This window comes from Phyllostomus discolor, chromosome 6, assembly GCF_004126475.2.
Source record: "Phyllostomus discolor isolate MPI-MPIP mPhyDis1 chromosome 6, mPhyDis1.pri.v3, whole genome shotgun sequence".
NCBI lineage: Eukaryota > Metazoa > Chordata > Mammalia > Chiroptera > Phyllostomidae > Phyllostomus > Phyllostomus discolor.
The window spans coordinates 12,266,705-12,272,636 of record NC_040908.2 but is presented as its reverse complement, the minus strand read 5'-3'; positions in this window follow the sequence as shown (position 1 = coordinate 12,272,636).

The window sequence follows — 5,932 nt, the reverse complement described above, 5'->3', positions numbered from 1 at the left end:
CGCCGCGGCGCGCGCCCTGGCGGGCTCTGCGCATCCCCGAGAGCGCGCGTGGGGGCGGGGCTGGCGGCGGTGGCCGCGTCTGGCCTCGGCGTTCCCGACTACACCCGCCGCCACCTGCTTCCTGCCGCCGCCCGGCTGCTGGGTGCCACTGCACTGTGCTCGGAAAAAGCCCGGAGCTAATTGTGGGTTCACCTGAGAACCCGGCGTCTCCATCCCGCTGCACTTCTTCAGACTTTGGTGGAATCGGTGGAGAGATTTCCCTGCGTGCTGACAAATGTTGAACTTGAACCCTGTGACTATGAAAATATTGAACTTGAACCTGAACCCTGAGATTCTGGAAAGCAAGGGTTTTAAAGAAATCCTCCCACTTCTTTGGGATTCTGAAAAGGTTACAGCAAAGAACCACCTTCCCCGTGTGATTTAGATGTGACTCCTGGATGCTCCCTTGTTCACCTATGACAGACCCTTCCAATTCCCGTTCTTTTGGCCTCATACGTGATTAGCTCAACTGATTGTACAAAATACCGGGTACCTTGACTTGACCAAACTTGTTAAGCTTCTCTCCTTCCTCCAGCCCCCTAAACTTTGACCCAGCCTCCACCTGAGCCAGCATACAACCTCTTCTTATTCACAGCTCCTGAAAATAGGCTGACTTCCTGATCTGCAGTGAGATCACTGCCACCTCCACCGGTCCATCCCACTTCCCCACAGCCAGTTCTTTCTTTTGTCCCCTGCTACCTGTAAAAGAAATGCCCCACTGACCTCGGAGATCGTTTTGATCTTGTGCATGGTCAGAGTCTCCTATAGCAAGAGCGGCCCCTCCTCCCACAGCCTCCCATTGTGACAGTTCCTTTCTTTTTGGACTAATCTCTTACAATAAATTTTCTCTTTACCTAAAGCTAGGTGGGCTATTTTGTTTGTTTGTTTGTTTGTTTTTGACAGTTGAGTATATACCCCACAGTAATTGTCCTCCTACCTTAGTTTAATGGAGTAGTCTCCCCCCCCCCCACCGTTGCAATGATGTTTTCAAATAAAGCCTCATTTGTCTAAATCAGGATTTGTTTTTCACTTGACAGTTTTTAATGCTAGTATTCAAAATGAGATTGGGCCTCCCCTACTGACCCCTGCCATGCCCACCCAAGTAAAGGCATCTCGTGAATATTTTAAATTCATCTTTTGTTTTGTGACTGATTCTGGGATCCTGTGGTGAGCTCTAATTTCAAATCAGTGCTCCCGAAATCCTGTCTGTTGTAGCCTACACTGAGGAGTTACTAGGATACTTTGATTCCTTTGAACAAAAGAGACTTTTTTTTACCTTTATATGAGGTTTTTCCCTCCCTCCCTCCCTCCCTCCCTCCTTCCCTCCTTCCTTCCTTCCTTCCTCTTCCTTCCTTCCTTTCTTTCTTTCTTTCTTTCTTTCTTTCTTTCTTCCTTTCTTCCTTTCTTTCTTTCTCTTTCCCCTCCTCCCTCCCTCCTTTCCTTCCTTCCTTCCTTTCTCTTTTCCTTCTTTCTTCTTTCTTCCTTTTTTCTTTCTTCCTTCTTCCCTCTCTCCTTCCCTTCCTCCCTCCATTACCTTCCTTTCCTTTCTGCCCCAGCACCTTGTGATAGAGAGGATTCTTCCCTTGTCAAAAATCAATTAATCATAAATGTATTAGTTCATTTCTGGAGTCAAAATTTGGCTTTATTTATTTATTTATTTTTAAAGATTTTATTTATTTATTTTTAGAGAGGGAAGGGAGGGAGATAGAGATAGAGAGAGAGAGAGAGAGAGAGAAACATTAATGTGCGGTTGCTGGGGGTTATGGCCTGCAACCCAGGCATGTACCCTGGCTGGGAATCCAACCTGCAACACTTTGGTTCGCAGCCCGTGCTCAGTCCACTGAGCTACGCCAGCCAAGGCTTCGGTTTCATTTATTTAAAGATCTATTCTTTTTTTTTAAGATTTTTTATTTATTCACTTTTAGAGAGGGAAGGGAGAGAGAGAGAGACAGAGAGACAGAGAGAGAGGGAGAAACATCAATGTGCGGTTGCTGGGGATCATGGCCTGCAACCCAGGCATGTGCCCTGACTGGGAATCGAACCTGCAACACTTTGGTTCGCAGCCCGTGCTCAATCCACTGAGCTACGCCAGCCGGGGCTAAAGATCTATTCTTATGTCAGTATCATAATGTTTTGAATACTATAGCTTTGTAGTAGGTTTTGAATTTAGGAAGTATGAGCCCTCCAACTTTCTTCTTCTTTTTCAAGATTGTTTTGGTTGTTCTGATAGAGTAGGCAGTTAGGCAGATTGAGCAGAGCAGGAATGACAGGCCAAATATGGCCTGTCACCAGGGAGGAAAGTCCCAGGTGCCTAGCATGCTGCTAGTCATGTGGTGTGGACCTCCTAAACTTTGATACCACTGCTCACACACTTTAGACCCTCTGACCTTTCATATTGCTAGTAGTGTGGTTTAAATCCCCTTAGAGGAGGAACAAGGTGGGGGCAGAGAATAGTCTCCTATGAATCCCATGCAAACCCTTGCATGGCCACTCTGTTAAGTGTTAAGTCCTCAGGAAAAGTACATAAATACTGTACTGAAATCCTCCCCTTTGGAAAACAGATAAAATTCCTTAAGACAAAGGACCCAGTGCCTCCCCCCTCTTCTCTTACAAGTCAGTGCCTTTTCCCTCTCTTCTTTTCTCAGGCACATTATCTTTTCTTTCTTTGTCCTGAGCTCCAAGCCCCCCCCCCCCCCTTTTTTTCCTCTGTAACTTATTTCCTGAGTCCACACAGCATAGCTGGCTCACTTTTTCTACCGCAGTGACTTCTAAATAAATTTTTTAGGCCAGAGTTCTTGGTTCTGAATTCTTTCTTGGCCCACTCAAGGACTGAGGTCTAACTCCCCCATTAAAAATCCCAGGTACCTTGCAATTAGGATCAGTGCTTCCATTTCTGTAAAAGAAGGCCATTGGGATTTTGATAGGAATTGCATTGAATCCATATGTCGATTTGAGGAATATCAACATCTTAACAATGCTAGGTTTTTCCATCCATGAACACAGATGTCTTTCCATTTACTTAGGTCTTCATTCATTTCTTTCAGCCCTGTCTTTTAGTCATCATTGCCCAAGTCCTGTACCTTCTGATCCTAAGTATTTTATTCTTTTCGGTGCTGTTTTAATAGGAATTGCTTTCTTAATTTCCTTTTTAGATTTTTCATCATTAGACTATAGAAATATCACTAATGTTTATTTTTATATCCAGCATCTTTGCTGAATTTATTAGCTTGAATAATTGCATGTTTTAAAACAGACTCTGTAGTATTGTGTACACATGAAGTCATGCTATCAATGTAAGACATGGCCAGACCTGCAGAGAATCTTTATGAGTTGACTTGAGCTAAACTGACAATTGCTGGGAAGCAAGATCCCAAGTGCTCTGCAGAATAGCAAGTTGTAGCTTCTTTTTTTTTTATTAAAAAAAAAAGTTTAGCCCTGGCTGGTGTAGCTCAGTAGACTGAGCGTGGGCTGTGAACTAATGGGTTGCCGGTTCAATTCCCAGTCAGGGCACATGCCTGGGTCGTGGGCCAGGTCCACAGTAGGGGCCCAGTGAAAGGCCACCACACATTGATGTTTCTCTCCCTCTCTTTCTTCCCCCCTTCGCCTCTCTTTGAAAATAAATGAATAAAATCTTTAAAAATAAAAAATGATTTTACTTATTTACTTTTAGAGATGGGGAAAGGAGGGAGAGAAACATGATGTGCGAGAGAAGCAGTGATTGGTGACCTCTTTCACATCCCAAAATGTGGACCTGGCCTGCAAACCAGGCATGTGCCCTGACTGGGAATTGAACTGGGGATCCTTCGGTCCACAGGCTGGCACTCAATCCACTGAGCCACACTGGCCAGGGCTCTTTATTTTTGTAATTTAAAAAATGTATTTATTGATTTTGGAGAGAGAGAGTAAAAGGGAGAGTGGGGGTGGTGGAGATATATATAGAGAGAGCAAGCCAGCGCAATATCAGTTTGTTGTTCCACTCATTCATGTATTCAGTGGTTACTTCTTGTGTGTGCCCTGACCAGGGATTGAACCCACAGCCTCAACATATCAGGACAATGTTCCAACCACCTGAGATACCTGACCAGGACAAATTGCAGCTTCTTTCAAGCATTTGAAATTAAGGACAGAATTTAAGAAAGATTATAGAAAAATAGGAGAAAGCAAGGCAGGTCACACTGTGGAAAACAAGCAACTCTTCCATATCTTTTTCAAGCCTTCCTTTCTCATGTCCATAATGCTTTCTTTCTCCACTTTGTAGTTCAAGATGCATCTCAGGAGTCATTAGCTCTCAGAGGCTTTCCTTAACACCCCTGCTCATTCATTTTTTTTAAAAGACATTTTAATTGATTGACTTTAGCGAAAGAGAGGAAGGGAGAAACATCAATTTGTTGTCCTGCCTACCCATGCACTCATTGGTTGATTGCTGTATGCGCCCTGACTGGGGATTGAATTTGCAACTTTGACACATCAGGACGAAGTCAAGGATGCTCCAACCAACAAACCGAGCCACATAGCTAGGGCTCATTCTTTCTTCAATCGTCCCGTTGCAGTTTACTGGTTCTTTGGGTGTCTCCTTCAATTCCTCCTTGTCTGTGAGCTTTTTGAGGGCCGAAATTATGTTGTTGTTGTTTTTTAAAACTCCCTGTTTCCCCGACCTGATATAGTATTTAACACCCCTTGGGTTTAGAGTAAATATTTGCTGTTAATGAATGGTATAGGTTATAGTAACCGAACTCATCACCTGGCTTTCTCAACTTAGGACAAAAGCAAACACAGAAACAAAACAAAGGAGGAAAGCACCCAAAGCCTTTCATGCTAATCTGCATACCATACACCTCTTCAGGTACTTTTCCTTTTTTTAAATAAAGCATTTATAGAAATAAAGTCAGAGAAAATATTTTTCAAAGAGTTGCTTCAGGACGATCTCTCTTCCTTAGTAACTACAGAAGAGGGGCTTCTGAAGTCTTCCTGATACTACAAGTGTTGTCACAAAAATGAAGAGTTAAAAAATAGGCCAGACTTTGGAGATCCCAACAGTGCAGCCAACACGGAGACAGGTCCCCAGAGAAAAACCTTCTGCTTCAGTGGGCCCTCACAGAGCATGTTCTTGGCTAAGGAGTTTTGAGGGTCAGTAAGGAGGGGAAAAGCTCATCATACCCATTACGAAGAACTCAGTGCCAGGGAAAGGCAGCCATGACCCCTTCTCCCTCTGCTCATAAACTACAAAGAGGAATACTGGCTGTTCTTAGTAGGGCTCAGTGTAAATAGTTGAGCCTAGGGACCACCCAGTGTAGGGCTGGGTGGCCAACTGGTGCTGGGACTGAGCAGGGCCCACACCGGCAGAAGTGGGGAGACTGGGCCTGACACTGACAGGGACCTGGTGCAACAGAGTGCTCGGGTGGGTGGTGTAGGCTGTAGCATGCCTTGAGGAGCCTTCAGGATATTTCTATTATACTTAAAGCCAGTTTTCCCCCTCCCTGCTGGAAATGAAACTGTTTATTCTGTTCAATGATTATAGCTAAGTGATGCAGAAAAACCCAGGTCCATTGTCATCATGAGGTCTCCACATCCATGGGAGAACGACTTTAAGTGTGGTGCCTTGGGGAAGGTGTGGTATGTAAATTCGTGTGAGAGGGATTTGTCAGCTTTCCTGGAATCCTCACTGTACCCCAAACGGAAAAACTATGTCCATTCCCAGGGTCATTGGGAGCTTGGATGGTTGGAATATGCCAACTCTGATGCAGTTTACCTATCTTTCCAGGACTTTTCACGAGTCTTCAAATTTTCTTAAGCGTTGCAAACAGGAAGATCTTCTGCCCAATAAACAGTAGGCTTTCAATGACTAATGTACAGAAAATTTTTGAAATGAACATAATTCATACTTCACAGCAGA